Below are 9713 nucleotides of genomic sequence, written 5' to 3'. Positions count from 1 at the left end.
TGTGGTGTACTAGTCTTGAAAGTACAGGAAGTACTTTACTTGGATGGAGTCCCTTCTAGGCTGGCTCACTGTCCACGGGCCTGAGAGAACCCGGAGCCAGGGACTCTTAGTTCTAATGATAGCAGCGACACTTAACTCTGGGCACGTCACATGTATTGGCTCACTGAAGCTCACTCAGCAGTCTTGAGGGCAGGCACTGTTGTCCTCATTTACCCACGAGGAAGCTAAGGCATGAAAGTTAACAGTCTACCAGACGGTTCCAGAATGGGAACTGAACTCTGAGTAATCTGGCTCCAGATGTTATGTTCCTGCAGAGACAAAAACAAAATACAAACAGTAACAACAACAACAAAAAAAAACAGTATCTTTTCCAGCATTTTCTCAACTTGGTCAGAGAACTGGGCATGTTCAGGAGTCTAATTCTAAGTCTAGTTCCCCAAATTATGTTCCCTATGTGAAAGCATCCAGAGCGCGTTGGGAATGTTGTCCTGTCTGGCATTACCCAGTGAGACCACATTGGCCAGATGTTGAAGCCTTGGATTCTATAAGCCTGTATGCCTTCCTGTAATCCTTCAGTAAGTCAGAGTTCCTTGAGCTTCTAATACTGCCCCTCCCCCTTCTCGTAAAAGTAACAGTGCAGGGCTGAGACCCTGGCTCATTTAGTAAAGTGCTGGCCCTGCAAGCATAGGATCCTGAGTTTGGCCTTGAGAATGCATGTAAAAAGAAGCTAGGTGGTATAGTTGTAATCCCAGTGCTGGCGAAGTGGATATAGGATGATCTGTAGCATGCTGGCCAGCCAGCCTAAAAACCAGGGCTAGGAGACGACCAGGTGGGTAAAATGCTTGCTGTGTAAGCAGCGGTACCTGAGTTTGAATCCCCAGAACCCACATAGAAGCCATGCATGGTGAAGCACATTTAACCCTTGTGTTGGGGAACAAAGACAAGGCAGAGGCTAGGGTCTTACTGGCCAGCCAGTCTGGCTGAAATAGCAGTGAAAGCCCCGGTCTCAAAAGTCCAGGTGCATAGAGATGGAGGAAGATGTGTGCTGTCAACCACTGGCCTCCACAGGTACATAGACTGACACTGTAGGTCATCCTCTGACCTCTGTGCATGGGCACACAGGCAAGGACACACAAGGTAAAGACTCCAATTCAGTGACCCACTTAAAGGTTTTGAAAGTGTTTGATCAGATGACACTTGCACAGGGACAGAGTCACTACTGTTAGGGAAGTTCCAGAGCTACAAGAGTAGTCCGTGGTTCCCTCATACCTGCTCTACCCTGTGCTTTATCTCTATACAAATACATCCTTGGGTTCATACATGTTAGGCAGCTCTCCAAACACAGATTTATATATGCCCATCCCTTTAAATAAACATTTCAATTATATTGACTTTGTTTCAAGATGGGGTCTCAGTATATTACCAAGACTGGTCTTAAACTCATGCACACAAGTGATTCTCCTGCCTCAGCATTGTAGCAGCTGGTACTATATGCACATGCCATTGTTAGTAGCTTTTACATTTGTTTTTACAGTGTAGTATTTTATAGGGACTCCCCATAGGCAAACTAATTTTTAATAACTAATAACACTTAATGGTTTTAACTTCCCTTATCAATAGATAATAGATTGATAGGCGATGTTTTTTCTTTCTTGTTTTTCACTACCTCAAAAGGAATGCTGTTAAGAGGAGAAAAAAAAAATAGATCTTTTGGTTATCAGAGTCAAGAGACTTGATTTTCATAGCTTTATTTTAATGTGTGAGCTTGAGCAAACTTCATTCCTTCTCTGTGTTAAGTCACTTCATTAAGAGGGTTAGAAAGTATCCCCTTGAGATTATGGTCAACGTAAAACATCTCCCATTATAAAGTGTGTGCTTTAAAAAAGTAGGTTCCAGTAAATCCACTTAAGGACTTGGTCTGCAGCCAGGTTAAGCAGTTTGGATGTGTTGAAACAGTTAACCAGCCCAGCCAGTCGTAGACAGTTGTCAGTCACACAAACCAGAAATTCTCTTGAGGCTCAGGCTTCACCTGCACTGTGAGGCTGCAGAGTGCCTCCCGAGAACTGGCTGTTGACCCACTTGTGTGGAATGCTTGCTCACTACATCTGTCATGAACACTGCTTGACTGCTTCTGCCCCTCTGGGTCTGCAGCACCCTTTCCTCCTGGAAACTGGTGCTATCATATCCTCCTGTTTTTCAGCTTTTCACACTTTCCCCAGGTGGACTTAAGTCTTCTCAAGCAGAAAGAACTGCTAAGGAAGGGAAGATCATTATTTGCAAATTCCTATTGCTAATGTTGCCGGAGTCTTTTTCTGGTGCGCTCAGTAACCTGGAGCTGAGATGTGGCGTCAGTGAAAGAAAGGATTCTGACCACTTGTCAAACAAGTGGCCCCGAATAGCTTGAGACATCCTTAGTATACAGAATTTCAGAGCATTCAAACACAGTTTCAGATTTTCCTTCATCATTATCTAAGAACCTCAACAAGTACTTATGAAAATTCATTTTAGGTTCCCCTTACTTCCTTGTCATCTGTGACTACCTTGTCCCATATCTAAGCAATATAATATAATCCAAATGGTTACGTCATAGCTAAGCACACCTAATATTGTCAGTCAAAAAGATTTAAGTGTTGTATTACAAGCCGAGTGATTGTATCTAGCCCAGGCACATCTAGTTTGTGCACAGGCCAGCAGCAGACATGCAGTTTCAAAGTAAATGATAATTAGAATCCAAACTTCTAACAGGAATTATAACCTTTCTATTTTATCACCTCCTAATTCCATATGCTCACAGTGCATTGTAAGTTGTCTTTATACCATAACCTGTCTGTGTTTTACAGTGCGGTCCTGCCCTATACAACTCTGCTATACAGAGCACGGACTGACAACACTTCTCCACCAACTCATGCCGTTCTTTCTTTTGTATAGCCCTTACCTAAGACAAAGGTGAATCTATCCAACTTATATTTCTTTTAAGAGCACAACAAGTTTTACTAACTTATCCTAAGAATGAACTAACTTGTCCTGAGCGTGAACTCTTTACTGTTGGCTTTTAGGCCCTATCTTCTCTGAGTTTTGAACTTTCCTCTCTTCAGTGTACTGTCGTGCCTAGGTCCTCTGAAGAGGGAGTTGACATTGCCAAGCCCCTTCCTTTTTCCTCATATTCCCACCAATCTTGAGGCCATCTAGTAAGGGATCTGTTTTAAAGGTCTCAGTCACGCCCTTTCTTAACCTTTGAGAGCCTTTTGAAATCATGGCTGCATCTCCAAAGGATTGATGCAATCACTCTGGTTATCATTCCCACTGGTTTTGTCTCCACTCTAACTAACCCGACTGTGCCCAAGCCTTGTCTCCACAAGAGTCCACAGGGAAAGCCACCTATTTTACAGTAATACTGATTTTTTTTAAAATAAGAGTATACCTGTCCTCGCTGTCCCCATACTCTGTTACTAAATAGAATAGTTCTTAACTTGGCTAAAGATACACATGCTTAGGTCTCTTCTGATGTCCGCATCACTTTAAGTATCAACAAAGTTTGTAAACCTGATAATAAAGCTGGATGTGGAAGTGTACATCTGAAATCCCAGCATTAGGGAGACGGGAAGATGGCTATGGTTGAGGGCAGCCTGGTCCATGTAGCATGTTATAACCACTGTTATTCCGGTAACCCAGGTAAAGACACAACAAAAATTATAAACCAATCTCATTGATGGACATAGATACAGACATTTTAAAAATACTTGAAAACCAAATTCAAGAACATATCAAAAGGCCATTTACCATCTGAAGTCGGCTTCAATCCAAAGATGGAGGAATGATTCAACATGCAAACCAGTATAAGGTTCCAAAGACAAATCACAGCATCATCTAAGTAGATGAGCTTTTGATAAAATCCAGCATTCTTTCATGGTAAAAAATCCCGAAGAGACAAGGAGTAGAAGGAACATGCCTAAATATAATAATGTCTATATGTGACAAAGCTTCATTCACTATTACACTAAGTGGGAAACATTGCATTTCTACTAAAATCAGCAATAGACACGTATGGCCTTTACAGTTACGGAACAGCTCTCCTATAAATACTTTCTGAAAAGTGGTGGCATACAAATTACCATATAAAAATTTAAAAGCATTATGTGCCTATCAACAAACAGGCTAAGAGAGAAACAGGAAAACAGTCATTCACAGGTGTCCTTTCTGACCCTGCCCCACACTCCTGGCAAAGCCCTTGGGATAATCCTAACCAAAGAAGTGAAAGACCTTTACAGTGAAAACACCAAAACATTGAAGAAAGAAATTGAACACCTATGCTTGCAGAATATAACCGTGAGTATTGTGAAATCGATATATCAACAAGAAATCCAAAGATTTGATGCAATCCCCATCAAAATTTAATGTCATTTTCACAGAAAAAAATTCTAAAATTTATGAAACATGGAACACTTTGGATAATCCAAGCAGTGCTGAGCAAAAAAGAGAAAAATAAATGCCGATTTCAAGTTATACCATAGAGCCATAGTAACAAAGAACACATTACTGCCACAGAACCACACAGATCAATGGAACATAAGAGCCACGTGTTGACTAGTGCTACTACAGCTACCTTATAAGAAAAATGCCAGAAAAATACATGTTGGAGGAAAGTGCATTTTCAACAAATGGTGCTGCATGCCCACATGTAAAAACAATGAAAGCAGACCCCATCTCTAGCCCTGTACAAGACCAACTCCAAGTGGACCAAAGACTTTAAGATCCAAAACGGAAACATAGAGGGAAAAGTAGAAAACCAGTCAAGATGCAGGCACAGGAAAGGCCATTCTGAGTAGAACCCAGTCAAGAAGTAAAGCCAACTATTGACAAGTGAGAGGGAACTCCTCAAACTGTAATTTAAAAGCTGCATAATAAGATCATTATGTGAAGAGGCAGCCCAAAAAGTGAAACAGAATCTTTGCTAGCTATATTTCTAACAAAATTAATATCTAGAAAGAACTTTCCAAAAATAGGGAAATGTTCCGGTTTCCTTACTGTTGCTGTGGGAAAACAAACAAACAAACAAAAAACACCCAGACCGAAGGCTGCTTAAGGGAGAAAACTTCGTTTCACTGTATAGGGGACAGTACATCACAGGGAAGTCTGGGCAGGGACTTGAAGCAGAATTCATGGCGAGTGCTGCCTGCTGAGTGGCTCACAGGCTTCTGCTTAGCTAGTTTTCTGGTATGGCCCAGGATGACCTGTTTAGTGATTTTACTGCCCTGCCTGCAGTGGGCGGGGTCTTGCCTACATCCGTTAACAATCAAAATCGTCCTCTACAGACAAGCCCACAGGCTGATTTGATCTATGCAGTTCTTCAAATGAGGTTTTCTTTAGATGACCGTAGGCTGTGTGATATTGACAAAGCTAACCAGGACAAGAAATCAACCAGCTCATCAATACAGGAATTATGAATTGTTGTCAGAAGATGAAATACAAAATGGCCAATAGACATACAAAAACACGTTCACTCTCACTGGATATCAGAAAAACTGAAATTGAAAATATCTTGCAATTCCATCTTCTTCTGGTGTCTGTGGGCATGGTCACACAGGGCACACACACACACACACACGATTAATGTGTGGAATTCTATACCTATACACACATCATATAATGGTTGCAAAAGAAACCGTTATCTACTGTTAGTGAAAAACTAATCCAAGCATTACACAAGTCATTGCACAGGTTACTTAAACTAAAAGATCTATATGACCTAGTTGTGTCTGTTCTAGATATTTGTCAAAGGGACTCCTAATTAACATGGCATGGTCATACAGTGTTTATATTACCTTAGTTACAAAACTAACCTAAATGTCCAATAGCAGAGGAACAGGTGGGGCATGTGGTATATACATTTGATGGGCTTTTCTCCCCCAGCTATACACAAGAATGAAATGACATCATTTGCAGAAAGGCGATACAGCTGATAATCGTGGTTAGCCAGTCTTAGACAAATGTGACAGAAAGTTTTTTCTCGTGAATAAAACCCTGTATGTATTTATGACATGAAGGTAGAAGCGAAACTGTCTAGAGGAACAAGAAGACTAAAGGCAGAGGTTTTTTTGTAGTTGATTAAAAATTTTTTATATCTTTTTTCTTTTTATTATTATTAGATATTTTATTTACACTTCAGATGGCATCCCCTTTCCCCACTCCCCCCCCCTTAGGAAACCCCTATCCCATGCCCCCTTTTCCTTTTTGCATTTATACATTTTTTTAAAAATAATGTTAATCATAAGCGTTATAAGTTTGGAATTGTTCAATCAGAGGTGCAACCCACTGACCAACCTAGATATAACAACTATCTTTGACTGGTGGAGATAACATGAACATCTGCCTCCATGTCTCCCCCCTCTTTCTCTCTTTCATCACCTAGCTTCTCCTCTCCTTCTTCTCTTCTTACTCCTTTTCTTCCTCTCAGTACTCCTCCTACCTTAGCTCCTCCTACACATCACCCTTCCTGTTAAAATGAAACTTTTCTCTCAAAATACAATTAGAGCATAATTATGCCAATTTGTACCAGTGAGGTACAAGATAGTCCTAATACCCCGTCCATCCTTTTGTTGACTAACCAGCACCTCTGTCATCTATCCCAACTAAAACATTTAGTTCTGAACCTGGCTTTAGGATGAATGTCAGCTGACGACCATCCACTCAAATCTTTTCTCTTACGGTAAATAGCTATAAGTTTTCAACCCGTCAGAAATCCAGAATGACTGAGTTATCTATAATTGTGGGAAGCACAAAGCATAGCTTCTAAAACTTAGCCAATTTATAGAGACCTCTGAACACCTGAAAAGCCCCTATACTACCGAACGTTGGAGCATCAAATCTTCAGCCTTCTGGCCCAGAATCATCTGACAGACCTTGGTGATGCAGGATTATTAAGGACTGATTACTCTGTCTAGGCAGATATAATCAGTCGACTATTCTGCATGTGTGTCCTTTTCTGGACAGTAATTTGTCTGTAGATGGAGAGAGGCAATTCTTGCCTAGTGGCTGTTACCACACAACTGGAGTAACTCCAAGGATGCTCAATTTCTTCTTAGAATCCACGACAGGAAGCTGTCAGGAGCAGACAGGTCTCTAATCAGAATGGACATTAATATATAAATATTTGTAGCGTCAGTTCTATGGACTTCTGATGTTTTGAAAACCAACTATCCATGTAAGGTAACCTGGACTGTTGTCTGTTCACTCCTCTCAGCTATTTCTAAATAAAATATGGAAAACACCCTAACAATAAACTCAAAAATATGAATTTGCTATAGTCCCTTAACTCATAGGTTAACCGTCCCAAATCAGTTGAAAAGGTTAAAAAAGGGCTGGGTCTAGGCATTGTATTCCTAAGTGTGTTATACAGGCACAATGCCCATGAGCGTATCAATATTCATCTCATTTTTATATCAATAAGAGGCTCGTACCAATGAAAACCTTAAATTTGAGATCAAAGTAAATTTTGTACCATTTAAGAAATTATAACTTCATCTTGATAATAATTATACAGATTTCTACCAATAGGTTATGGCTATGCAATAAGTCCTAGCTAATCCCCCCTGTTCCAACAAAACCACTACTTGTCCCTAGAAAGACAGACCGTTATTAACCACATTAGTCCCCAAGCTCAAGGAATAGGGGCGCTGACTCTTCTTTAACTTCTTCAAGCTGATTAAGGGCGTTGAGATTTTAGAAGAGGGGTGGGGGGAAGAGTAAGTTGAAAAGCCTCTGATGCTGTGTCTTCACTGAATCCAGATGGAATTCCAGGACATCAGAGGTTTGGGCAGGTCTGCTCAGTATGCGTGATGAGTAGATACACCAAGGCTGTGTATTCTGCAATATACAATTCTAAGATACTGCCTGAGTTCGAGCGCCTGGGATCCCTGCTTCCTCTGGGTTCTTGGAGGTTGGGGGCAGAGCTGCTACCCAAGATCTGCTCAGTGCTCTGGCCCAGACCGGAAGGCGATTAAACATTTTTAATGTTTTGTCTGCCCTATCCCCTCCCCTGCACTTGACATTTGTGAGTTTGACCAGTTGTATCTTAATGATATTATTTAACACATTTTTACTCCCCTCCTGTGTGTGCATGTGGTGGTGGGGTGGCTGGGGACTGAGGCAGGGCTAAGTAAGCACTCTACCACTAAACTGCACCTTCAATTCTCAGATTGGTTGTTTAGCAGTAAGACGTTATATAGGAGCCCTTGTAATAACCTGCTTGCCTCTTTGCCATGCTATGCATAGTGGGATCAAATGATTTGGGCTTGATTCATGAAATACAGTGGTTCTGAGCCTTCCAAATGCTCAGACCCTTTAATACAGTTCTTCATGCTTTAGTGACTCCCAACCAAAACAAAACAAAACAAAACCTATGTCATTGCATCTAAAACAAAACCTATGTCATTGCATCTTTATAACTAATTTTGCTACTGGCATGAATCATAATGTAAATATCTGATAGGCAGGATATCTGTCTGATATGTGACCTCTAAAGGGGTTGAGAGGCTTATGCTGAGAACCACTGAGCTAACATGAAAATTTACACTGAACCAGTATATGGGTCTAGCAGCCACCAAGCTATTGCAAGCTAAGAACATTGCATCAATCCTTTGTTTATTATTATTATTATGATGATGATGAACATTGAGTCACCTTGGAATATGATTTATATAGGAAAGGCTTTATTCTACCTTCTACTTTTAATCTAGCTTTATTTTCTCCATAGCACTCTCTTGAAATGACCAAGAGACTTTTTTCCATGTCTATATGATGTCATGATATTTAAATTTTTTTCTATTATTTTATGTGTATAAGTGTTTTGCCAGCATGTATGTATGTGCACTGTGGTTTGCATATGCTTGGCCCAGAGACTGGCACTATTAGGAGGTGTGACCTTGTTGGAGTAGGTGTGGCCTTGCTGGAGGAAGTGTGTCACTGTGGCAGGTGGGCTGTGAATCCCTCCTCCTAGCTGTCTGGGGGACAGTCATCTCCTTGCAGTCAGATGAAGATGTAGAACTCTTAGCTCCTCTAGCACCATGCCTGCCTGGATGCTGCCATGCTTCCCACCTTGATGATAAGGGACTGAACCTCTGAACCTGTAAACCAGACCCAATTAAATATTGTCCTTTGTAAGAATTCCCTTGATATCAAAGTGTCTCTTCACAGTAGTGGAAACCCTAAGACATCACCATGTGCATGCCTGGTGCTCTCAAAGGTTAGAAGAGGGTATTAGGTCCTGTGGAAATGGAGTTAAGGATGTTTGTGGATCATCACGTGGGTGTGGGTGCTGGGACCTGAACCTAGGTCCTCTCAACCACTGGGGCATCTATCTCCAGCACCATAGTCTCATAACATCAAACATTTAATCTAGCCCTATGTAAGTTGTTATTCTCTCCCCGCCCCCCCTTTTTTTTTTTTACATAGGTTCTCACTATGTGGCCCTAAGTACTCTGGAACTTACTGTTGAAACCCAGCTGATTTAGAACCTCTGCTTCTACAATGCTGGGGCAGGTGTGCAGCACCACACTTGGCTGTTATTTTGCCCATATTTGGTAGTAGGATCCTAGTTAGGTCAGCTCTTCTGCCATGACCTTGTCTCTTTCTTCTTGTTTTCAAGTAAGACCAGATACTCAAAGCCTCTTTCCCTGCCTCTGAAATCAGCCGTTTTTCTTTGGAATCCTGGTTCC

The sequence above is a fragment of the Arvicanthis niloticus genome, chromosome 1 (genome assembly GCF_011762505.2).
Source record: "Arvicanthis niloticus isolate mArvNil1 chromosome 1, mArvNil1.pat.X, whole genome shotgun sequence".
Lineage (NCBI taxonomy): Eukaryota > Metazoa > Chordata > Mammalia > Rodentia > Muridae > Arvicanthis > Arvicanthis niloticus.
Note: the sequence above shows the minus strand (reverse complement) of the source record.